The sequence below is a fragment of the Falco biarmicus genome, chromosome 8, assembly GCF_023638135.1.
Source record: "Falco biarmicus isolate bFalBia1 chromosome 8, bFalBia1.pri, whole genome shotgun sequence".
In the NCBI taxonomy this organism is placed as follows: domain Eukaryota; kingdom Metazoa; phylum Chordata; class Aves; order Falconiformes; family Falconidae; genus Falco; species Falco biarmicus.
Genome location: NC_079295.1, coordinates 24,886,240 through 24,913,707, shown reverse-complemented (window position 1 = coordinate 24,913,707; position 27,468 = coordinate 24,886,240). Strand labels below are relative to the sequence as shown.

General features: G+C 35.6%; 1 protein-coding gene across 1 annotated transcript in view; it reads right to left on the bottom strand.

Moving 5' to 3' along the window:
• Window positions 1-27,468, bottom strand: part of KCNH7 (potassium voltage-gated channel subfamily H member 7) — a 236,453-nt gene that overhangs the window by 98,480 nt on the left and 110,505 nt on the right. The gene's annotated exons all lie outside the window — the stretch shown is intronic.

Here is a 27,468-nt window from a genome sequence, read left to right as displayed (position 1 = left end):
CAGATGGAGAAAAAAAGAAATACATAAATGAAAGGAAACGTCATTATTTTTTCCCTCCAGTAATTACAGTTATACCAACAGATAGTGAAGCATATTTCTTTGAATTTAATGATTTAACATTCAGACACACTATTTAATTTAAACAGGAACATTTTCATAGAAAGAAATACATCTTTTTATAATTTATTAGATTATTACCTCTTCCAAAAGATCTCTCCTTTAAAATGTCAATTTTACTTTTTGGTTTTTATTCACTGGAAGTACCTATATAGACAGACTTGTGATATGGAGACATTTAGCACCAAAAGCAGCAATGCGAACACTGTTCCAACCATAACACTAGCAAAGAAAGCAGAACCCCATTCTTATAAATGTCAAACATTCTTCAAGCTTTTGGTTCTATTACAACAGGATGAATCATGCATTAAATATTTATGGGTGTAAATATATGACTATTCTTATTTTAGCTCTCAGTCTTTTGGGGGCTATATAGTATTGTTTAGGTTTGTGTTAAAATTATATTTGTTACCTGATCCTATGGAGTTTTATATTCTATCACAAAAGAACTTATAAACTGTGGTAATATTTTTCAATAATCTTAATCAGTATTTGACTTAACTGATATATACAATTTAAAGGATAAATTTAAAAGCACCCTAGTTTTTCATATATATGGGCCATACCCAGCTTGTACTGATATAGAAGGTGTAATTCCACAACACCTCTAGTACTCAGGGTGTTGTTCCAAAGCCTAATTACAGATTTAAAGAATTCTTTGTGCTAATTGTTCCAGTATGACTCTGAAGAAGTTTAAATTGACAAGGTCATTAGTTTTGACTTAATTCCTTCTAGTGGTTCCAAAAAATTATGTGATTGCTGTAAACAATACAATAATGTGCTAAAAGCTTCATGCAAACACAACTGTGAGATGGTGTCTTTCTATGATAGCTAGGGACTGGTTTAATGTACATCATCTGCAATTTATGCATTCAAATGCAGTAATCACTGAAACTTGACAGGCTGTGCAATTTGACAAAAACAGATCCTGATCTAGGTTACACAAGATTATTTTTTTTTTTCCATTGAGGACAGAGATAGTAAAGATTGATATCATTATAACCAAGATCAGATTCTGGATCCTCATATTTAAAGTAGTATTTTCTATAATGTGGTATATATGGCAGTATGAGCTATGTATAAAATTGACATGCTGGCTTTTCAAGTTTTGCAGCTGTACCTTCAATCCATTTAATAAAACAGTTAAGCTGTGGCACTTGCCAAAGTTGCCATGGTTACAAGCTCAATGACTTTAGTAAACAGAAAATAAGCAATTTAAGACTGTTCCATTAGAGCTAAAAATAGAAGTGCTGCAGGCCAAGCATTGCAACTTAGACGGTTAAACAGAGGGTCTGAACATAATTTAGAAATAATCTTTGTGTTTTTAGTTAATAACAATACATATTGATTTTAAACGGTCAGAATTATATTTATTGATTTGTTTGGAAGAAAAGACTTACTATTTCATGCTATAGACTATGCTTTGACATGCAGATTTCTAGATTGAGCAGATATCCCCCAACTAGACACCTTTAACACAGAGGACTGGAAGTGGGGCTAGGCTGAGGGGTGCGTGGCTTTGAAAAACACTGAACTCCAGTGGATCTAATATTTATCAGTTTATGCAAACAAGGATGACAAGAAGCCTGACTTCTTTAAAAACTTTCCTGTTTTTGAAGGCAAGGGTGTTTCAGCTTTTGAAATGCTTCCCACAATGTTAAGTAATGACACTATCTCCCGTTTATGTGGAACATTCCACCCTCAAGCACGTACAAACCTCATTTGTACTGGAGCTAGGGATTTGCATCTCTTGGGAGATGCAGAAGATGTTTAACGGGCCACAGATTAAAAACCTGGCAAAGAGAGCACAGGGTTAAAAAATTTAAGCTGTATGTAGAAATATTTTGGGAATAAAAAATGGGAAAGATTCATATTTCATATAATTCATCATAGTTCCTTTGAGGACAAATTGCACCAGCAGGCTAATGACTCCAGTGTAGTTCCTTAGTTTGAAGTTTTTCCAAGATACCTGAGCTTATTTTAGAGGCATAGAATATTTACTTTATGTGAATGACTGGAATTGGAATTCTGCAACTTGATCAAAAGATAATGCCTGTCACAGTTACTGTCACTGTCTTTAATACAGAAAGAGTTACCTGCTATACAATTATCAGTATCTATCTGTATTGAAACAGCCATAAGGAAATACAAAATACAAAATAACAGGAAAGACCCCAGTGTGACTGGAAAATAAGAGTTGGGTACAAAGAAAGAATACTAGCAAAACTAAATCAAGCATTCAGTTGTTGGATTTGATGGCAATAAATAAATAAATATTAAGAAGTAGCTTGTTTATAAACAATCTTCTTCAGTATTTGCACTCTGGCATTCCACTGCTCTTCATTGCACTCAGCGTTTTCCCTGTTTTGTCTCTATACTGTCTCTCTTACTTTGAGAGTAAGAAATGCTTCTCATGAGCAATAAAAATTCTAATGAGGTTTCTGGAATTTACATTTCTCATCTAACAGCACAAGGCAAGTGGATGATATAATCAGAATAATTATGAAAATTATACCTTTGTAATTAATAGATGCAATATCCAGGGATATATCTGGATTTTATAAAGATTACTATTGAGGAGTAATCATGAAATATACCTGTTGTGCTCTCTTGTTATCATCATTGGAGGTGATAAAGAGGAAAACCTGGATATTTTCTTTTCAGCTTGAATTACATAGTTATAAGGGCTTGTTTTCTTCTGTCTATGGCATTTTAAAGCCTACTTTTTCATCTAGTTAAATTAGTGGCAAAAACCCATATGTGAAAAAATTCTACTCCCCTGTATGCTGTGTGGATATGATGTATAATTCTGTGGTTATGTATTCAACAGTATGATTTCACAAGACGAGACAGGCTGGTGTGAAACAAATAACTGCCAAAATCTATGCATAAATGACAATAAATATTTAAGAAATAAAGTTTTAGGATATAATAGGATTATGTAAGGCTATATTGCACCATTTGAGCAATCCTGGTGAAGCAAAGTCTATTTAAATATCTGGCTGCATAGTATTTACAGTTTACTGTCTTCGTGAGACCAGCACAAAGCAGGCACATCAAACCAATTAATTCGGTTCATAAAATCTATTAACCTTTTCAGTGATTTTCTAGAGAGGATTTTAGGACAGATTTTTATCAGGCTGCATCCTAGATACAACTGCAGTCACTTATTTGAACTGTAATAGCTCTGTTTATGAGCAATTGGGAGAGGACATTAATTTTAATACAACAGTGAAGGCACTCCAAATTACAAGAGCCTCCATTCTCCTGTGAAAAACTCTGACAAGCAAACTTTGAAAAATGACACGTTCCAAACAACTATGTTGATTCAGTCTTCCTTGGAAGAAATTTTCAGAGGCCATTACATATGCCAAGCTCAGAGGATCTCTGAAAACTGAGACACTGTGGCATTTAGATATTTGTCCTAATTCTTCAGAAGCCCCATGTTTCACACAACAGTGACACTTGAAAATCCATTGTGGTTCTACAGAATGGCTCTGCAGCCCTGTTGCCCTGAATAAGTCTGACAGTTGCTATCTGCATTTCACCATTAAAACATTCAAACTCATCCACCTCAATACAAATTTGAGGACTGCCTTTGCTGGGGCTGAGACTTGTTCAGACATATTTTGGTATCAGTCTTGGCTCCCTGCACCAATGCATTTATGACTTCTTAGATATTCTAGCAACATTTTCTCAGATGTTGCTAGTGCTGGTGTGGACAACTAACTAAGGGTGTAGAAAGAAAGATGTTGAGTATGTCATCTGTGTGCATATATAAATTTCTGGACAGGTTGACCTCATAAAAGAGTTTTCTAGGATTATGATAATTTTTCACCATGGCAACATACAAGTATTCCAGTGTAGATGTCTGTACAATCCATAGCCACTTCTGCTCATTTAAAATTGAAGGTGAGAAGGAACAAAACCAAAACAGAACAAATGAAGAGCCAACAACCCCATGCCTACTAGAACAAGACCAAGGGCAGTTAAAAGTTAGAGGTAGAGATACTGTACATGTTTCGAGAGCTAGGCAATCCTGTTTTTTCTTTAAAGACATATCTAAATGAGACAATTCTGCAATGTGACCATATTATGATAATAGAGGGACAAGAGAAAGAAGCTGAGTATTCTTTGCACTTTTATTAAATAATCACTGCACTTATTGTGGAGATAACTACCCATCACTTCCCTTGATATGATTCACATTTTGTCATGTTAAGAAATGCTCAAAATGCCTTCTCTCAGAGGCATAAACTTAGAACATATTAGTTACAAACACAGAGTTTATACCTTACATTTTAATTTATAATCTGAAACTATCAATTATAGTAGAAAGGCAACTAAGTATGTTTCGTATTAAATTGTGTCCTAAGCTTAGTCTTAATTCTATCAGCATTTTACAGAAAAGGAGCTCAGAAAAGTCTGCATAGTTCCCATTTTGTTAGTAATGAGGTGAAATGTGTGTTGTTTTCACAGGTTCATTTTTGACCAGTTACTCTGACATTAGATTCTGATCACTGTTACAATAAGTAGAAAATTAATATTCCTCTGTTCAGAAAAAGTGGACTTCCACAAACACAAAGTACAAAGAACATCATGTCATAAAACATAACCAATGGCATTTTGTTATCTTGTGTTCATATTTACAGTCTTATCTGTCCTTTCAACATATCATGACTCATGGAGTTTGGCCAATGTTAATAAGAACTTCTTTGGGGAAAGAAAAGAGAGAATCTAAGGGACAATTAATGTGGAAGATCAGAACACCTTCTCTTGACTTTGCCCATCCTTCACGGAGTCTTTGTTTGGGATGAGAAGCCAAGGCATGGCTTTCTACTAACTCCTTAACTCTCCAAATTCAATAGTCTCTTCCTCCCTAACGGACAAAAGAAACATCTCTCTCTACATCTTCCAGACTGGGACAAGTCTCAGAAAGCTGGTTACTCTGTTTACTCAGGTCCAGGATGATACTTGTGCAGGCAGAAAGTAAAGGGAATTTAATTACATGGAATGTATGCCCTGGTCTTAGAAAGAAAAAGGCTGCCCTAATTTGCGTGGACCTTTGGAAGGCTAAGGCTGCGGATCTTGTCCACATGCCCAGCATGGCAAATATGAGTAACTTAGGAACATATGAAATGCTGAAAACTCAAGTCTTGTTCTCTGGCCTGGACTGCTGTATATAATCTATTTTGTTGCCACATGCTGGCAGATAAAGGACATGGACATGCTCCTTGTATGGACCAGTGTGGTAGGGTCACAGGGGCTGTGTGTTAGATGAATTACATGGAAGACAATGTGGGAAGAGGCACACAATTTCTTGTGACGTAAGGCTCTCTCTTGCACCCTGCTGATAAAACTTTTGCATTCTTGAAATGCCCTAAGGATTAACAGAATACCCTTACTCCAAGCAGTTTCATACGTGATCTTCAGGAATTGTGACTTTATTCCCTGTTGTTCTTATCTGCTTTCAATCAAACTTTAAAAAAAAAAAAAAAAAAAAAAAAAAAAGGAAGCAAGTCAACACTTTTTTCTATATCTTGTCAAGATTCTGGTAACAAACAGGTTAAAAACTTGTAGCAAGCAAGTGCTTTCATCAAACTATGAATGGTGCAGAAGAATGAAGCCTGAAAATGTCTGGTTGTCATTTACTAATGAAACCTGTAAAACAAAGCATCTTGTATCCTTGAAGAGTTATAAAAAAAGAAAAGGAAATTGGAAGAAAAATAGTACCCAGTGAATATTTGCTCTCCTTGTGTTATTTCTGTGACTTATCACTGAAGAAAGTCCTTTTTCTTTACGCTTAAAATTCAGAAGCCAGTTTACCTCTGGTTTCAGGTCCACTCTAAGCAAATAGGGTACTTAGTTGAGCTTTGTTGGCATTTAAGGAGAATTGCACTATGGATGTGTGTTGAATATTCAAGAGAAAACCAGTTTGCCAAATATTGACCCATGTTTTGTATTGTGATGTGGGAAGTCACCATGACAAGTTAAGGGCTGAAAATCTATTGCTTTGTGTTTCTGTTCAAGCACAAGCCAGAACAATGCAGCATGTCACAAGGAATCTAGTCTTCAGTGGACTTATCAGAAAGGTTTGCTTTCTTTCCCAAATCATACTAAGAACTCCGTTCCTGTAGTGTTATATTGAAAATAGTCATGTGAAGATCCTGCAGAATGTTAAAAATGTCTTTGCCAGCCCATTTATATGTCAATTAAAACTAACTGCTAACAGATTTTCACAACTTAGTCTGCCTGCTTATATAATAAAAACGAGTGGAAAAGTGACTGAATCTGCCCTGAAAAAATTGCCCAGCCCTCTGTGGCGTAGAATCAGATCAGTGGAGACATGTACCACATAGCTACTTGCTCAGTTCAGTAACAACCCCATGAAAGAAATATCGGACAAATATTTCTGTCTGTTTTTACCTGCAGCTCTGCATCTTTGCACTTGATGCCATTTATTCAGATCTTTGAAGACATCTGATCTGTAAAGACCTATTTAAGTTTTGTCAAAACTTTGGCTCTAAAGGAAAGAATTACCCTTGGATGTTCCATTTCTCCCAGCCTACCATTTGTTATGTAGCTGTACACATGAGGAATAGGAGGAAACTTGACGCTAAAACTGAAGATGATAATGTTTGTAGTCATAAAGTGCATCTATTCCAGGAATCTCAGGCTGCATTATAAATGCTGCCTGTTGCTGCCCTTCAAAATGTACAGGTATTACTTTACTTTCTTCTAAAGGCGGTAGGACTAAGGCATAATGAGGAGAAGTGTTTTGTCCAAAGCTGCATCAAAAATGAATGAAGAAACTAAGGGTAACACAAAGAAACTCTTGATCCCATTTTCACAATTGACTTAGTAAATAACTTAATAGATAACTATTAAAATGTGTCTAGTACTTATCCACACAGAACTTTGAGCAATAAGTTGTACAATTCCTTCCACCTCTTACCTGTATCTTCTGAACTGTGTTTTTATGTCATTATTTTCCAATTCCGTCTGACTGAAAATGAGCTACTTGTGTGGCAAGAATGGGGAATTCACAAGCTTCCCATTAAACATGCTGCAGATGTATCTTTATGACTGTCTCTTTTAAAAGATTCATTGCAGAGAACAACTGAAAATAGATGGCAGGTTGAAATGTATTATGTACCTTTCCAATTGAATAGCTATTTTTAAGAGGGGTGGGTAGAGACAAGAAGAGTGTATTTGGCTGATATTTATTAGGGATCTTACAGTGATTAACTGGGACCTGTTTCCTTTGACATTTCACTCCACCCTCCATATCAAATAGATATTCAGTCTGTCACTGAAATGGTTGCCGAACACTAAAGAGTTGATTTATAGGACTGATGTAGGTTTTGTAATGTATTAACTTACAGTGTTTAGAGTTGAGGGAAGAATTTTTAAACTACCAAACTAAGAAAAAAATTGTCCTCTGGAGGCTGTGGACAAGTTCACTATTGGACTTGCCTATATAAATATCTAATTTTCTCTCCCTTTATTCCCAGGTATAAAATAATTGAATAGCTAAATAAATACAATTTAACTGCTCACTCCACTGTTTCTTATGCTACTGCATTGACACAATTATTGCTGACCTCCTAATTATAATATCTATACCTACTGTAATAGAAATATGGTGATTAATTGTAATGCCGAACACATTTTATATGGGAAGAGAGTTTCCTAGTGCTTTGTTGTTTAAGCATATATAAACATGTACAGAAGATGTAGAGCAATGAAATATTTGGCAAGGAAAAAAAAATTGAACAAGCAGTGATACTATATGTCTATGAAGTAGAGACCAAGAAAAGAGTATAGCATGAAAAAATGTTTAAAAACTGTACATGGAAGGGTAAAGACTTCTGTAGCTCCCAGGCTACACGTAGAATGATTTTTAGGAAACCCCAGCTGGCGGAGAAATTGCAAGATAGGCTTTTTCCTTTCTGTTTCAGTTCAACTTAAAACTATATTTGAGTTTTGTCAAAGGGTTTTTTTCTAGAGCACAGACTGAAGTCAGAAGGCCCAGTTCCTACAGTCAGTCTTGAACATCCTCTCAAACTGATCTTTCTGAGAGATGTGCTCTGGTACATGCATAGTGGGGTGAAAGCTGGGTATGAAATGGTTTTCTGGATGGATTCTCATTGCTGGCACTTTGCAAAGCTGGTGTATTCAAACATGAGTGTTACTTGGCAACATTCAGGTCCTAAGGTTAGTCTAAAATCTCTATTATACATTGTCTTTTTCTTCCAGATGAATTCAGCAAGTAGTGCTGCTTCTAAGAAGCAGTGTATCTGGCTTGTTAATGAGAATATTTCTGTCTCTTCATATGCGGTTAAGTATCTTGTGCCTGGTTCCTTACACCTATGTAAAGCCTCTGAGTGCACCACACACTGCATATTACCAGATGCTAAGCAGTCACACATGGAAGGTCAGTGCAGATTGCACAAAGGGCTACGTCTCTGAAAAAAAAAAGTAACTGTTAAGTCTGTAAACTCTTTGCAAATTGACAAATAACTGAGGAGGATTTTTCATGCTTTTGTGTTATAAATGTTACATACTATGTGAATGAGGCAAGCCCAATGATTTTCATCTTGTTTTCTTAGCATAAATGCTTGATTTTATGAACTCTTGTAATGTAGTTGTGGGGAATGCAGGATACGCTACACTTGACAAATATCATAACTGAACTTTTTAACTGGGAAACATTGCAAGCAGCAGTGGTATTTTAGAAAAACTGAAATGTTTCACTTAAACATTTTCAAATTGAAATTTTTATTATTTTTAAAGGACAATATTTAAAAGTAATTTTTTTCTACACTGCACAAGATATTCCTGTGAGGCAAAATTAATATTTTGAAATGTTAATTTAATTGAAAATATATAAAAATAATTGTCAGGATTAACAGCGAATAGAAAATCCATTGTTTGCTCAGCTGTATGATACACTTGAACTGAGGACATATTAAAATAAGAGCTTTTTATTAGATACTAAAATGTGGATATCATTGACTAGAGTTTTATGTCTGCTAACAAAAGAGAACCCAGAATGTAATGCTGTAAAACACAATATCCCGATATGTGGCAGTAGACAATAAAAAATTACCAATGTCCAATGTCATTGGACACAGATCAATACCACTTGAGAAGGGTCAGTGATTAATATCAGATTCTTTGCTGAAATTGAAGAGTTGGGTGGAAAAAATGTAGTAACAGCCCAAGTAATAATAATGAAAAGCTATGAAAAGGAGTTTGTTATACTATGTTTTCAGCTGTATCAACAGACATTTACATATTAGGGTAAATTATTTTCATTCATTTTTCAGGCTGTGTCAAGACAGAGAATTTTGAATTAGGAAGGGTCATAGCAGTAGGGATTACATTAATTCAGTGGAATTACATGTAATTAGAAGTTTTGAAAACAACTGGATTTCATTGTGAAAATGCTTTGACTCTTTTCATTCACATTTTCAGCAATTTTATTTAAAGTGTAGCACTCAGCAAATACTAGATGTATAGCTCAAGGCAAAAAACAATGGTTGGAAACATTTTCTCTCACATATTTTTAACAGAAAAATTAAGAACTACAGAGCTTTAGTGTCTGTTTACAAACATGATGATTTTAAAGTTAATTACGCCTTAAACACAAATCTTTTAAAAAACCGCAATAGCTAACAAATCATCGTTCTAATTTCTTATTTTTTAGCTAGCTGTCTAAGAGCCAAGATGTATTTAATTGTATGTGCTAAAATTGAAGATGCCTTTTTCCTTCATCTTCTTTCCCTCTCTCTTCCTTTCTCTCTCCCACCCCCCCCCACCCGCCACCCCCACCTTCTTTCTCTTTCTCTCTTTCTCTTTTCCCCCCCTAGCTATTCTTTTCTAAACCCTCATTAGAAGCTATGCAACTCTGGGCATTCAGCTGAGAAATGTCTTATTATGTTCATGAGAAAGGGATATCAGGTTTGTTGAATATTGTCCACCTTGCAGAAAAAGTGCAGATTAAGACATTTTGGTGAAAGTAGCCTCATTTATTTTTCCAAATTAAACTGCATAAACTATTTTAAGAACTAATTGAATAACCTCACAAAGCAGAATGGAAGGAAAAAAAAAGCAAAAAGCAAAAAAAAAAAAAGCTTGCACTCTATTTCAGTAATTTGTTTCATTCCTTCATGGTCCAGAATATACTATGAAGTAAAAGAGTGATCCAGATTCTGTTCTCACACTGTGCCATTTCAGGCAGACTAAGGGTTTTTTTGGTGATACAGTTCTTAATAGCTATCAAAAAGAAGGCACTAAATGACCATACAGTGTGAAAGGTGATATAGGAAAACAGATCAACAGTAGGTCCCCTGAGGTAAAAGAGAAATGCTGTTATTGCTGCAAACTTTCACAGGTGCAATGTACATCCAGCTCTGTTGGCCAAGTGGAAAGAGTACCATTTTCTAAATATGGAAATCATAAGCTTAGAAAATTATGCTCATGGAAACATCCTTCCTGATGTTCCATAAGAAAATTGATCATGACTGCATAGAAATACGCAAACCCCAAACTTGTAGAAAAAAATTAAGAGTCATCATAGACAATGTCAGGTGTAAAGTCCGAGTATATGTTTTTAAGTACTTAACTGTAATCCAGCAAAATGTATCTTAAGGGAGAGAACAGACAGATGCAAAACAAGGGGGCCTTGTATGCAGTAGCCATCATGGGGTCTTGGTAACAATGATGATAATCTGGAAGCCCTCATCAGTGAGAAAGCCAATCCTGAAAGCTGATGGGAATAGTCAGGCTACTGGGATGTAAAACAAGTGGGTGTAACCTTCCAGGACAAACAAAGTAGCTAAAAGAGACATGTATTCTGAAGCTCTTGATAACACAAAATTGTGGGATCTTAAATGCATGTTAATAAATGTGGTGGGAGGCCTAGGTACTGGGAGTGCGTCAAACACATTAGTAAAATACTAAATATTTGTAAAAAGAAAAAAAAGTTTTCTAACGGAAAGTCTCCATGCCCAACATGATGTAATTTTGATTTAAGATCTCATTAGAATTGATAAATATGAATAACTTACTGGATTAGAAGTTCATGACTGTTCTAGGGGTGTTTTTCATGACCTGATTGCAATCAATGTAGACAAACAAAGAACAATCCTAAGCATTAAAATGGTGATTCTTCTAAATGGGTAATTTTCTATGGTTGAGAAAAATGTAAGTGGAAATAAGTGGGAGAAGAAATCAGAGAAATATATCAATGAAAAATTGGAATTCTTAATGAAATTGTTAGATAAAAAAAGAATGATGATTCCAGGATGCTCAAAATTTTAGCTGCAAGTGCATCTGTAAGTAAAGGTAACAAACAGGAATTAACAGGCATATGGTGAATGGAGAAAGAAGAGAGTTAATAAACATTTGTGGAAGCCGAGAGCTATGAAATATAGAAAATTGACAGAGGACTGTGACAACAACAGTGCAAGAGTAAGAAGAATAAGTAAGTATGTAACTGCATTAAGCAAAAAAAAATTCCAATAATATAGTGAAAATCCATAAAAATCCCAATAACAGTTGTGGCGTAATTGTTAATATGTACGGATAATAATTATGTAACAACCAGATGGATCCTTTAAGAAATATTTCTGAATTGTGATTAGTCTTTGCTAGATACAAATTTGCTAGAAAAATTGTAGTCAAAGGTCTAGGTCTACAACTCAGCAGTCTACAACTCTGATGTAACCTCTTAACAAATCTTGCTGGGCAAAGTTCCGGAAGGTTGCAACAATGCTAATATTGTGCCAGCATTCATAGAAGGGATATAGTGGTTGGAATGTATGGCAGCGAGCCTGACATCAGTTCTAAACAAAATAATGAAACTTGTGATATTAGATTAATTTAATAAAGAATATCTGAAAGGAACATAATAATTATCACTCAGTATGGTAATGCAGATATTAATGGACAAGAAATCTGATTTGGTGATTATATTCTTTGTATAATAACCCAAGCAAGTAGCCATTACAGACATATGCTTTTGTGAGGTATTGTACTGATTGCTATACAATATGCTAATAAAGTAAAAACAGTATACTTATAGAAAGCTCATTACATGGTTTACAATTTGACTGAAAACTTCCAAAAAATTAATGAATGATCACAATTCAGGGCCAGTTTCTAGTGAAAGTCCACAGAAATGACCACAATAGCATTAATTTGTTTTGAAAAGATCTGGAGAAAATATCAGATCACTTCTATGAAATATATGGTTGCTTCAAAAACTAGTTGTGAAGTGGCTAATGACATGGTAATGAGTCAAAATAGAAGAATTTGGATTATTCTGTAAGTGAGACATTAAATGCAAACAAATGCATTCTGAAGTGATAAATCTAACCATACAGTTACAGAACCAGGGCATGTAGGCTGAAACTAAAAAATGGTAGCTATATCCTAAAATGCACTGTCTCACAAAATAAATAATAGGATAAGAAGTAAGAATGGCGAGCATAGCCTGCATAATGAGGTAGAGTAAGAAGTCAACCTTTCTCTACATCAGAATTCTGAAAGGACATTGAAAAACTGGAGAAGGCATAAAAAAGAGCAGAGGAATAGCATTCCTCAGAAAATTCCTTTGGTGTGAATCTTAAACATGTCAATCTTTGTTGTTTAGAGAAAAGTAGTTTGAGAAGTGACTTGCATTGCAAGCAGTAACTTCACGGAAAAGAGTGCTGAATACTAAGGAGCTGTTGAGTCTAGAAGAAAGAACGTAAATGTCTGGAAGCTGAAAGCAGATAATTCAAGCTATATCCTCTGGAATGAACCACTCTGTTTTCCCTCTCTTTATGTTTTTAGATCAAGACTGGAAGAAGCAGACAGATCTTTTTAATCAACAAAACCTATGTACTACCCATCTTCATAAAGTTCTAATGTTTCTTCTGAATATCTCATTTCAATTATAGAAAAATGTAGTGCTTCCTGGTTCAACTTTGCTCTGCATACACAGTGTTCCATGAAGCAATAAACTGCTCTTCCCTGTACTAGGGAACAAAATTTCATGTGCTCTGCTGAGTCAACTGGTAAAATGTCAAAAGCCCTTCATGACCTAGTCAGGTTTTAATATTCTGACCTTAGTAATCGGTGGGATCACATTTCAGCAGCAGGCTTTGGCCCATCCTTGTGTTAAGGTGGTGTAGCAGTGAATTAAATCCACATGGCATGACTCCTAACCTCTTTCTCTCTCCTGCTGATGGACACAGCAGCAGACGACTGTGGGATACACATGCCTGTTTTGCACTCAGATGCATCAGCCATGCTAGCTCGGTACTCTCCGGGGCAACGTGTGTGGAGGTGTTGTGCCTCTGTTCTTTTCACTGCCTCCTCATCAGGAAAGGGCAGTGGTTCCCAGCTCTGACTCTACCAGTAACGGTTGCTGGAGGGTGCATTTGGCTATTTGGGCTGTGTTCGCTGCTCAAATAGCTGTATCCTGTCTCCTCTAGGGAAAAGGCACAGGCCAGATGGTTATGCAGGGTGAAAGCACTGCCAGTGCAAAATCATTATCATTAACTACATCTCCCCACAAATAATACGTTTATTTGTCAGAATGAAATCTTCCTTGTGAAATGTTAAAATTTTACCTCATAATAATTCTGTTAGAAAAAAGCTCTTTTTAGCTACCAACAACTCCACCTGATTAACTAAGAGCGTAACTGTTACCAGACATGGCAGTGGAATTTATTCTTTATTTTTGAAAGTAAATCCAGCTTAACATCCCCTTAACCTTCACAGAAAGCTCATGTTCTTAGCTTGGAATCATGCCCTTAGTATCCATACTTGATGGCTACACATGATGTCCTGACTACCCATATGTATGTCCATCTGTTAGGCTGGCATGGTGCCCTCCCACAAGTTGCTGGACTCTTGCCCTAGGACATGGCTGAGGACTGAATGCTTACTTAATACTTCATGTGACTTCCTGTCAGTGTGGATGTGCATGTGTGTGCTATAACCCTCATGGCTGTAACGGATGGGGTGGAAGGTATTTGCCTGAATCACTTCAGATAAAATAGTCTATGTGCAAATCAGAACATCTTCAGCTTCTGATTTTTTCAGGGTTTTGCTAGAAAGATGGCAAGCAATTCCATGGAGTGAATTGGATTTTCTAAGCTATCTAAATCTGAACAGTTTAATAGCAAAACATTGCTTTTTTTTGTTAGGAAATAGTGCAAATTCTACAAAAAAGGGTCAGTGGTGAGTAATATTAATGAGACCCCAAAATAAAGTTTTCATGTGCTAAACACTATATGGAAGAGGATAGGAAAGGTATCCTTTCTAGAGGGCCAGATTTTTTAAAGTCTTCACATAGTGTTCCAGCTTGCTTAGCGTGATTTTATTTTGCCAGATTTGTTTTTCAAGTTGAACAAAATTGTTGACTAAATAGCTAAATAAAATTGTGCTTCTCTTATCAACGGCTTCTGGGTGGCATCTAAATCAGAGCACACATCCAGGCTCAATCCACTTCATCAAAACGGGTAATTCCAAAGTCCTGTCGCTACAGACCCTACAGCTAGTGACTAAGGCTCTCCCCCATGAAATGCTTCGCCTGCTGCTTTTCCTTTCTATCACTTATGAGTGCTTCCTTAGAGCTCCTGTTAGGCTACAGATCTCTTAGCATCTCTTGGCAAATGTTACTATAAAGTAAGCACTCATACTCTTGGCTTCTGATTTACTCCTTGAGGACAACATAGGAAAGGAAGAAATATAGATGTAGTAAAGGAATTTCTACGGCAAAATCACTTCAAAAACAAATGAGTACTTTTGCAAATGAAATATGTTTCCTAATGTTTCCTAGAAGATGAAAATTTGGTGTGCGCTCAGATAAACACTGTGTTCTGGTTTATGTGCTCTGCTGGGAGGCTTTGGCACATTCACCCCACTTTTTGTAGAAAAACTAGTGAATAAGGCTCTGAGTTTAAGGCCTTTTACTTGCCATCTTGGCTTTCAGTTTCCTACAATAGTCCATCACCCTTCCTTGGACATCTGTTTCAAATGCATTACAGTAACCTGTTTGAGACATAACCTGCTTCAGGCATAGTGCAAAATGGAATTCATAATACAAAATGATGCAGTGTTCACAGCCACAGCCTACTCTTTCAAACTGCATGTTCCATGTTCTGCTTCTTAAGACAACTTTAATAAATTATTTAGGTACCAATATGGGAAATAAACTCTGCGTATAATTTCGCTCTGTTTGTATGGGCTGAATTGCAATGAAATCCTGGGTAATAATCAAGAATAAAAAGGGTTGATGCTGTGTCATCATGTATCCAGCCTTGAAAACATCCATTAGCAGAACCCTGTCAAATACAAGTCAAAGCATATTTCTCTCATAATCATCTGTTTGCTGCATTTAGTCCTTATTGATTCTGAAGTTTAATAACTCTAGGCATTGATTATCTTTCAGCTTGCTAAATCAATGACCCTCAGCAACTGAGTAACATACATCTTACTAGTATTATCCAAGCATTTCATTTAGATTTGTTGCTTCTATGGAACTGTGTAAAATGTATGGATATGTGACTTACAGGTAACTAGTTGACCAGTTACTCATGTAAATCGGTGCCTGGCAATATTAAGTGCTTTGGTGTCTTAGTTGTACGGTCCACTTGAACTTACACATACTGAATATATATATATATATCTGTTCTATACATGAAACACTGTAATCAATGGTCAAGTTTGTCTGACATGTTTTATTGTAAAACTGTATTTTTCCAAAGTTTACAGTTGAATTGTTCAGCTTGATTTTTTGTGTTGAATGTTTTCGTCCAAAGCTGTAACTTTATGGGAATTTTGCACAGAATCTATAAGTTATTAATGAAAATAAGACAAGTGCATATTTCTGGCAAGGGACTGGAAATGAAACTTAACTTCAAGTGTTCTGAGTTATCTTCTTTTACAGGTTATAAATGCATCTTAGGGAAACTGGTCTTAACAGGCAATAGTTAAATACGCTATATGGTTTCTTGAATAATTCATTCATGTTATGCGGGACTGAGCAGTTGAAAAAAAAGAAGAATAGTAAAATAATAATAAGAAACATGAGTGCAGAAAATAACACTCAAAACTGCACACTGTAGCTTCGTTATAACATTAAAGTTTGGTAGAAGGAAAATGAATGATCAGACCTAAAAATCCACTTTTATTTTCTTAAATGCCTGGTATGTTATTATTTTTGTGAAAGACTTAATGAGTCTTACAGATTTTATGTGCTGATTGACCTTTACTTCAAGAAATTAAAATGTGTAAATTGCATTCTATTCATGTCATTTATGACAATACCACAAATTTTAAGTCTATTTATTTAAAGTTAATTTTTTTTAATATATACACTATGCATTTTTCTGCAGAGTGCAACCACTACAGTCCACTGTAAGATCACCCTTTTCTAATTGCAGTGGATAAATCTGTGATAATCTCCTTTGCAAGTATGGCATAGAACATGTTATAAATACCACAAGAAGGGCAAAATTTACTGTGCAGTAAAGGTCAAAATGATAAACCTCATAAAGAGTATAATGAAGCCCATTGGCTAGGATTCAACTAGACACTTAAGTAGATGACAATTTTTTAGCTTGTGAGAAGTCCCATTGACTTAAGTGTCCTGCTGAGTAGTGTCAGTAAGGTATACTTTGCATACTACTTTATTTATCTTTATATTGCTTAGCAATTACAGATAAAATCTTATGCTTTGTAGAGGTATCTGAAATGACAGCACAGGAACCGAAATATTTACTAAGCCTCTTGTGTGTAAGAGAAATTAACTAAAGCTTGAAAAAAAATTTTTAGGAAAAAAATCTATCCACAGAAACATGTAATTTGAAGTCAAATCTGAATTCCTGCCCTGGCTTTTTTCTGCTTTTGAAAAATTTCTTGTCAGGAGCTGTCTCCTCGTATTTCACTTCTACTTACATCAGGCATTGACTCTGAGAGAGGCAGAGAAAGGTAGCTGAAGCCCTCCACCTTTTTGTTGCAGCACCGTAGCCCTGTGAGGCACACTCTCTCACTCATGGCTTTACCCCCTCTGAATGGCATTATGTCATGTTGATTAGCAGAGTACTTTGTGTTTCAGCATACAGCTCCATGTGCTTTGATTATTGCTTATTTTTACAGGACATTCGATATATCCCTATAAATCTGGGTATAAGGAAACTGTAGTGTTCTCTTGACTCAGAAGCAAAGCAGGCTTTGTGCCCCTGGGCAAAGAGATATCAAAGCAAGTCTGCTGCTGTCTATGCGGCAGAAAATTTAATTCAGCTCAAGGTCTTTTGAAATTAATTTCAGTGTCCAAAATACACGCTTGATTTTCTTTTCACTAACAGATCTTGAATGAGTTGCTCTTGGCCTGTGCAAATGTGAGAGAGGATTTTATACCCATGCTGTGCATTTTCAAAATCAATTTCACAATTGTTTTGTAGCTCACTTTGGAGATTCCAAATTGAGCTAAGGACTGATTGAAAAATTGTTACAGAAATACATTCCTGTGAGAGTTTTGACTAATGTAGAATTTTCATAACGTTATCTGGGGAGAAATTTTGACTTTTTCTTCGAAAAAGAACCAAATGAAATAACAAATATAAATATTTTTTGTGGAAGCTTGATCTTTCACATGGGAAATACTAAATGGCTACAGTGCCAGGTGTAAGTCGTAGTTCATTTATAGCATATCTTCCCTGTATTTGCTGGATTCTCTGGCCATGTTGTGTCTCCCATGTTACCTTATAAGTGAGTAACTCTTAGAATAGGCAAAGTACTGTAGGAATCTTTCAAAAAAAATACCAAGCCAACCAAACTTCCTATGGCTGAGAAAACTAAAATCATTCCATCTACATAAATTTGCTATGAATCTAAAGATTTGTTTTCATTTATTGTTAAAGGGAAGATATAGTTTGGAGTTTATTTATTAATAATATTTTTTCCATTAATTTTCTCCTCTCAAAAAAGGTTTTAAATGAGATTGATTTAGATTGACTATATTTCACAGTTGCACCGTGCCTTTGGGTCTCCTTCAGGTTTATTAAGTTTGCATACCTGAGACTAGCTACAAGATAGTAATTTTAATAGGTTGTACCCGTACTGTACAGTTGTAAGAAAGGTGTCCAAATTCACATCCGTCAATTACGGAAACAGTTTTGGTGGCAGTGAAAATTCTCTCACTGTACAACTCTCAGGCTGTTCCCCTTTCTTAGGCAACTCTGAAGTCAGAAAGACTCAACTGCAGCATGCCTCTAGAATAAGCACATATATGATTTGGAAGGAACAAATTATTTTCACTTCAGAGAATGCACTTTGTCCGTGTACTTTTGAAGTTGTGTAATATTGTTCTTGTGTTCAGGTTTGTTTTGTGTTCTGGCTAATCTTGCGCTATATGTAATGGAATTCTGAACCTCGCTTTCAGCCTTGTGTTGACGTTTGACACCCAAGAAAAGCAGAGGAGCTAACCTCACTAAATCATAACTGGCAAGGAAACTGAAGAGGTGGATGGAAGCAGAAATTAATCTGACATGAGAAAAAAAGAGTAGGAACACTACATGTCCTGTAAGCCAGCAGTTTTCAAGCTTGAAGGGAAGTATAGCAAGCATTCCAGATTGAGATGTCTGTTAAAGTCAGTGGGAAAGAAATTTCTCTTGCTTCCCTGCTAAAACCTATTGCCTGAAATAAGGTAAGCACTAATCAATATTAAAGTGTGTTTGAAAAATAAAAAAAAGTCAGTTCATATCCAGTTAGGAATATATTCTGCGACCCCATTCATAAGTCATGGTAGCATGCTAGCATGGCCAACCCTCAATTTCTATGCTTTGCTGGAATTTGCTATTCCAAATTAATGTTACTTTAATGCAGCATTTTGTAGCTTCTCCCTGCTCCCCCCCCCCCCCCCCCCCCGGCTTAAACTCCCATTACAGAAGTATTTGAGGGGTGGTACAATAGACCATAGCAATGCCTTCATGGTTACTCCTCTCTAAAGAGAGAATCTGAAAAGGATATTATTTGCCTGTGAGGCTTCCCTTAAGATGTTATTCCCTTAAGATGTTAGAAAACAGGTAGTAAAATCCTTACTTAGGCACTTGCTGGCATTCACTTGTTAAATAGTATTTTAAAATAATAATTTTCTTGTTTAATGGCAAGTTTTTAATTATCAGCACGTTAATTAGACTGTTATACAGTTGTTCTCTTCCAATGGTTTATGGTAGAGGTCTTCAGTTGCATCTTGCCCAATTTTCCTTCACAGTTTCTCTACTCAGGACACAAACATCACTGTTTGGTAATTCTTATCTTAGCCATAACCATTGAAATGATATGTGAAATTCATCTCTGTACAGATGAGATATCTATGTTTTGAACAGCTGGACAAGGATGAATTTCATGCACATAGAAAGCAAACTAAAGGCAAATTTTTAGCATTGAAACCGTAATGACTATGTAGATGGACCCTTAGACCCCATTAGCAAAGCCTGGTGAAGTCCATTGAATGGTTCTGGTTTTGGCACTGATACTGAAAATTGTCATGAAAGCTTCATTCTTTTCACCTGTCTACCTGACTTGATGGGAGTGTGTATTTATGTCTTGTAAAGACAGTGGTATATAACATTAGAAGTCAAACTATGTCAGAAGACCAGGACCACTATATGTTGTCCACAGTGTAGATTAAAGCTAAACTCACCTTGGGGCAGGGGAAAGGGGGGAAGATTCTTTAATTCCACTGTTTTTTCTATCTGAACTACACTGTTGGAACACACTTGCAGTTGAAAGGATACCATAAAATACTGAAGTTGATAAAAACAAGTGACATAAGCTGAAGACTAATATTAGAAACCTATGAATTAGAAAATTAGGAGCTGTATTTCTTGCACAGTCTAAATTAATGTGTGGTCTAAACTAACATACATGCATATATTGTCAGTGCAAATTTTGAAAATCTAAAAACAATTTAAATGGAATATTTATAATAACTTATAAAATATAAAAGAAATTACTTTTTCTAATAATTTATAAGTTACTATCAGTAAGATTTATATACAAGATTGATTATTTTAGTACATTACAGATTATTATATATTTATGTATTCATAAACTGGAAAATATAAACTTTGTAATGGAGGCCATATATACAGCATTCTGTAACATCTCTGGCAATAATTTATTAGTGAAATTGTGTATTAAATCAATATTGTATTGTTTGAGAAAACATTTATATAGCTTCAGATCTGATCTAGGAGCCCTATAACTCTGATATACAGCACTGTTGCAGTTCAGAAATGCTGAGAACAGTATGTAACATGACTAATTTTGCTAGACTGTGATCTTCAGACCTGTTCTTACAGAAATTTCACATAGGTTATGTCTTGATGCAATACTCTAGAACATGAAGAAATGAAGTCAGGAAAATAATATGTCATTAAAGGGCTTTTGCAAACTTTGTCCATCTCACTAATCCTATCCTACTCCCTGCAAAATTCATAAGTAATTTTTTTCTGTTTCACTGTTGCTTACATTTCCCAACCACATGAAGAGTTAGTATCACTGGTTTTTGGTTACAAATACAGTGTTACTGTCAGAGCTCCGCTCCAGTGTATTGGCTCTGTTCCAGTTTGCGGGTAGAATGCTTTGGACTCATATCATCTGATGTATATTTATTTTCACATGGCAGAGGCAGAGTTCTTTCTATTTTCTTACAATATTGTGGATGTGAAACTAAAATGCACCCTTGAAATGGCTTAGACAGCTACCTAATTTTGTGAGAGCTGGTGTGGTACTTAATGCAGAGAAGGACAAATTTACATTTTACATTTTAAATTTTGCATTACATAGTAAACATTCAATTATGCAGAGTTCCTTCTAGTCTTGAGCTCTTCATAATTTTGTGCCTGCATTAGAGCAGAATACTGCATATCTGTGCTTGTCATGCAGTAAAATACAAAATGTGAATAACCGTCTACATTCCTTTTCTGAATCGCACAGGGCTATTTTATGTTGTCCAGCACTATTTAATATACCATTGTATGTTATTTTTCCTTTGCAACTCTCATCTGCCAGAAATATTCAGCCTTATTCACACCCCCAGGAAACACAAGAAGACTCTTCTATACCGTCAAGATACATTGAAATTTTACCTCTTATATGGACAGAATATTCCCTAAGGGACAGCATAACATCTGTGCTTTCTGCCAATGTGAGAAAACTGGTCATGCTACTGAAAAGCAACAATGGTGGCACAGGGAGTCTACCTTGTCCTTCAATCTTTTCCCTGCTGCTAAACAAAGAAATGAAAATTATCTTGCAAATCAGTTGCACTAACAGATTTTCTCATCTGTTAGATGAGATGGAGTTAGGAACAATTTCCTTGATAGCTCTCCAGCTATCAGATTAAGTCCTAGACCTTGACTGAAGGGAGAATTTTAGAACAAAAGTAGATACTGGTTCTTCTCCCAGAAAGGCTGGAGACATGTTAGGAAATAAAATATTCATAGAACTAGTAACAGTACTTAGTTTCTCAAAATCCTATATGTACAAAGTACACGGTACTAGCAAAATACTTAAAATCATATCACTGCTAACTGTATAGATAATTTTGAAAGTTAAAAAATATCATATCAGTGAAAGGGATTACAGTCTGATGTATAAAACTTAGAAATTAATTAGAAGTGGTATTTTTATGAGTGGTGTAAATAGCTAAGGAAAGTTTGCTCGAACACCTCATTACAATTGAGTAATGACAGTTCAGTGACTGGTAGTTAACTGATAAAATCATCTGACTGCCTTTTCATCTTTCTGTTGTCTTAAATTCTTAAATGTGCTGTGGAATATTTTTTCCTTATTAGTTATACAGCTTGACCCTCTTCTAACAGATTGGTCTTGAACAGTCAATATCCTGCCCCCAAGAATTTCTGCTATGATGCAATATCATATTTAATAGCTTCCCCATATCAACAGCAGATGATTTGAGCTGAGTATACATAAGCATATGTGACTGCATGTTGCCATTCTTTAGTTCTGTTTAACCCTTCAGCAGCTCTTGGCCTTTGATTTTTAAGTCTAGTTCGGAAATGGGAAGGAATTCAGACTGTGAAAACATGTATATTTTTTCCTGCTTACACTAGTGATTTTTATATTATTGTGATAGATAAGAATAATCTGCTTGACTGGTCAGTGGAGATGAAAGTCTGTTTAGTTTTCATCTGCTTACAGCTCCTCTGTGTTTAACAGCAGACAGACATGGGAAAGTATGATTTGGTAAAAGACGCAACACATAATTTGTGAGACACTCCTTCCAGCCACTTACCAATCATAATTTTGTTCATTTTTAGGATTCTATTACACTTTGGTTTGTTTTTATTTTCTCTTTCTGTTTTATGCAACAACAGGAAAGTCTAGTGTTCTGGTGTTGATTAACTAGCAATTTTGTGTGTGTGTGTGTGCTCTGAGTCATTTTACTTAGAAATATAGAAGTGTTCTACATTCTTCTTATCAAAAGACTTTTATTGGATGGTTTTGACATTGCTTCATGTCTCATGTAATTATTTAAATTGTCAGAAACAGTCATGACCTACAGAAGCTGAGTGCTTAGTGACAAATATGAGTATATATGCACCTGCTTTCTGCCTCTCAGGAAGATTGCAGCTGACCAGATTTCCTCTAAAGGATACGAGCATGGAAGAAGAATTGCCTCCAAGCCTTGTGATGCTTCCGTGGTTGGGGTGCTCCACAACAGCCCTTTTCATGCAATGTGGGACATAGTAGGTTGGGACATAACTTAGGGTAGATCTATCTTTAACTACAGTATAAACTAGAATGTGCAATTTTGCTTCTCTCCTTGAAATCTAGGCTTTTAAGCCATATCAGCACATGGCTTGAAAACATTTCTAAAACGTATTTGGTATCACCACTGCCTTCCTAGGCAGATACTTATCTTGATTGCAACCTACTCCTGTATTTTGGGATGACAGCCAGACATGCTGTAGCTTGTCCTACCTCCTTATTAATGCTTTGGCTTCTATAGTTCAAGCAAGAAAATGTATTGCTTTCTACCCATTACGTCACTTAGTCTAGATGAAAACTGATGAGGCTCTGATTAGGGCCTGAATTTAAATAGCTCCTAGTGGAGTAGGAATAAAGGCAAATGCAATTTTATGTGGAAAAAGATCCACTGTTAGCTGATCTGTCTACAAATGCAACAGCTCAAACTCACTGGAAGACTTGCATTACACAGTGATGACAGAATCACAGAATCATTTAAGTTGGAAAAGACCTTTAAGATCCCTGAGTCCAGCTGTTAATCTGTGACATTTTCTTTTCAGTTTTGTACATTAGGAATTACTTTCCAATGTATGTTTTTCTGTAACTATATGTTTGCATTAGCTGGTTTTGTTTACAATATTTGAGGAAGTAATAACTACTTGCTAAATATTAGTTTTGCAATATAGTTAAAATATACAAATAGCTTTCACCAAAGCAATCATCTTTAGCCCCTAAAGTACTGATGATGGATGAAGTGTAGCCAGTTATTAAAAACACGGAAGGTTTTTAATACCAGAATGACTAGCTGCTTGCATCTAGGAGCTGCTGCTTTTAAAAAACCCAGCTTTGTACTTTTTATGAAATATATCTGACTTTGTTTGCATATTCATTAACTGTAAAAGCCTGTACAGAAAGAGAACAACACTAGAGGAGTGTAAAAAAACTCACTCTAGTAGTGTTAGTAAACTAAGTGGAATTTATAATCCTTTTAGGCTGTCCATATTACTACTCAGAAACCATTGGTGCTGAATAACAGAAGGAAATCCCATTTAACATCTGCCTGTCTCTGTCCACCTTCACACCTGCCCTGGTTTCTAAATACAATGAGAAATTAAATGACAGAAATGGCAGTTAAGTATCTGAGTCTCAATTATTTGTCTATAGAAACTGAAGAAAATTGGATGCCAAACTACTATGTATTTATAGCTGTTCCTGCCTATTAGTATACTGCTTCAGTGAAAACGCAAACTCAATCAGGCTAACAAATTAAATGCCACATTTTCACTAGAATTCCTTTAACATATAGTAGCGTTAAAAAGCCTATTGTAATAAAGTTTTATAAACCGTAAGATTACTCAATTTAATATACAGACAATTGGTTATAATGACTTCAACTAAAACAAAAAATATTTTCAACAGCAGCAATTACAGAGATATTTAGGGGGAAGAGGCTTACAAAATGCAGCACAATACTGAAGAAACCAATACACTAGTTCGTCACAAGAAAATTAACGTAAATGGACATTATTTTATTTAAATGTTGCACAAAACCAGAGTAAGAACATTTATTTTCTTGTCAAATGAAGAATAATGAAAAATAATGACCCAACTGAAATATATTAAGTTTTATTTGAAAATAAACACTGTGGATATTGTGCAAGAAAGAATAAAGTCAGTTATTTAAACTGAAATATTTTTTGGTTGTTTTAATATGAATCACAGTAGTTTTCTGTGTGGAATGGAAATGAATGATTTTTCTGCCGAAACATAAAAATAACCCAGGCTGCATAGTTGGGAGAAAGATGTTTCTTTAACTTTTTTCTGTTTAACCTTTGCTGTAATGCCAGAGCAGCTCCATCAGTGAGATGCTACTGAAAAGCAGCAGCCTGCAGCTTATCACTGTGATTTATCTCAGTACTCAGAACTACTCTGTATAGCAAAATGAGAAACCCCATGGCTACAATTGCTACACCAGCTAAAGCTGACAAGGTGCTAGATTGGTGGGAATTTTCAGAGAAAAATCGGTGATTGAAGGAGCTGCTGCTGAAACTGACGCTGCAGGACTGTGTGTGAGAGAGAGTTGTCTGTTTGTAAGGCAAATAGACGGACATGCACAAACTAAGACTGTAAGGATTTATTTTTTTTTAATCAAGATTTTTAACCCATAACTGTTTTATCTTATGTTATTACCACCACACCTTAGCTTGGATTTGCATTTTTCCATCCAGTGTCATTTTTGCTCTCTTTAAAAAATGTTTTGGCTTCAATTTTGTACCACAAAATGCCAGGGCAACTCTTAGACAGCCTGTTTGTCTCCTCTGCTACATTTAAAAGTGGAGGGACAATTTTAGGTACAGATGGATGAAGCCAGTACACAGTGTCAGCCAGTACAAATTGCAGCCATTCAGGACTAGGCATACTGGTGATAGTGAAAGAAGGAGGAGAGAAACTTCAGGTTGCCTGTCTACACAAGCTGTTTATATATACTGGCAAAGCATAGGAATACCCAGTTATCAAATTCACTCAACTGCGTGAGCCTGTCTGTGAAACAGAGGCATGTGAAAGCTGTGCAGATTTGTTTAGTTTCAGTGCAAGTTTGGGAGATTTTGAAGATAGCAGCCAATATTTGAAAGTTTGATCAATCCCATATTTTTGTTCCATGCTTCACCTTGAAAAGGTATTAAATAATGGAAGTAGGTTGAATTGCATAGGACAAAGAGATAAGAAAAGATTTCAGAGAAAGAAGTCACAACAGTTGTAACTGTTCTTCTCAAAGCTCAGATTCATATTGCTATTTAGATAATTAGGCATCTAAGACTGTAATTATTTAGAGTTACAACTTTAGAAGGCCCTGGTCCAGTCAATTTCAGTGAGGGAAATTTCCCTTTGAGATCCCTTCTAGATCAGATCATAAAGTTGTTTTTCTCTAATGACAGGTGGGTACTGTTGGGTCCATGATGAGAATTTTTCTACTCAGAAGGAAGAGAAGCATATACAAAATACAATAGAATGCACCATAGAAAACCATTACAAAGCAAGGAAAAAGTTTTGGATAGACTGCTGAAAATTTTGAGGGACACTTTTTTACTTTTATTCCTAGAAAGTATGTTTTCAAGCTGCTTTTTTTTTTTTTTTTTTTTTTTTTTTTTTTTTTCCCCCTTCAGAATAAATTTAAATTCCAAAGCTTTACAGTCCTGACTGGAATGGAATTTCTCTCCCCAACAGTTCTGGTAATGAGAAAAAGGTTGTATACAATATGTTCCAGGGAGTTGCAGCATTGGAGTGTTTGACTGACTGTGTTTCCTTTGGGCTAGGAAAGTAAGCACTGAGTTCTTCAGGCTGCTGCTTCTCAGAACATAAATTATTCTTGCAGCGCAGAAATGTGTATCACATGCTCTTTCTGGTGGTTGGTATAAGAGAATTCTTTATGTCACATTTATACAATATTTGACAGGAAAGGAATTACATTTGGTGAAATTTGTAAGTTCTGCACATTTGTGAGGTTTTTGTAAATTATATGTAAAAAGCTTTTAAAGTATTGCATACTATAATTACAATCATTACATGTGAGTACTTGCTTAGAAATTGCTGGTAGTTAATACAGTTTTTCATCTTCAGAAGTATCTTCATTACTAAAAGTTTTCTCATAATTAATTTTTTTGTCTACTTTACAGTGTTAACAGTTTTAAAGAGCACTCACTAGCTATATGAATAGCAGTTTGAGGCAGTGCAGCTAAAAGCTAAATTTCACAGAAGCTATACATCAGTATAATCCAATGCTGCTGCAAACAAAAGCAGTCCTGGCCTGTTTTGGACTGCTAATTTTCACGCTATGCAACCCCTTCCTTTGTGCAAGTACAAATGATTGTGTGACTATGTGAAACCATAGTGAACTAAAATTAAACTGGTTTTTATCTGGCTAATATTAACTCAGTTCTCCTCCTATTCCAGTTCACTATAGACAAATATCCCTTTGTGTAAGGAGGTAACACGGGGTCAAGAATAAGCACTTGAAACAAACTGAAGACAAGACCCATTCTTTCAGCATCAATGACAAGCTGTTTATGGTTACAGACTCATTTTCAGAAACAGTTAGTCCTAATTACCTTATTAAATAGATTATATAGCGTCAATTCTTTTGCCAGCACTGGGCACTTCTTTGGCAGTATCAAACAATAGAAAGCTCCAACTTAAATTTTGCCTCAGCTGTGTATATCACTTGTGCTTACAATATGATTATCTTTGTTTTCACCAAGACAGAATAATACAATTCATAGGTGTCCGAAAGTTTCAGCTGAAAACCTGAACTTGACAAGTGTAGAACTTTCATTTTATAAGAAAGCTGTTGACATCAGTCATGTTTCACTAACAGGAGAAAAGTGTATACTTCAAATTACTATGTGATTACTTTCATTGATGCCTAGCCTTTAAGGACTGAAACCTGTCAGAGACAAACAGGTTATTCAGCGAAATCCTGTAGGGTTTAATCAGGTCTGGTTGTAACAATCCTACCTACTGTAATACAACACATTTTTGAAATAAAACACTTACTATAGTCTTAAAAGCAGC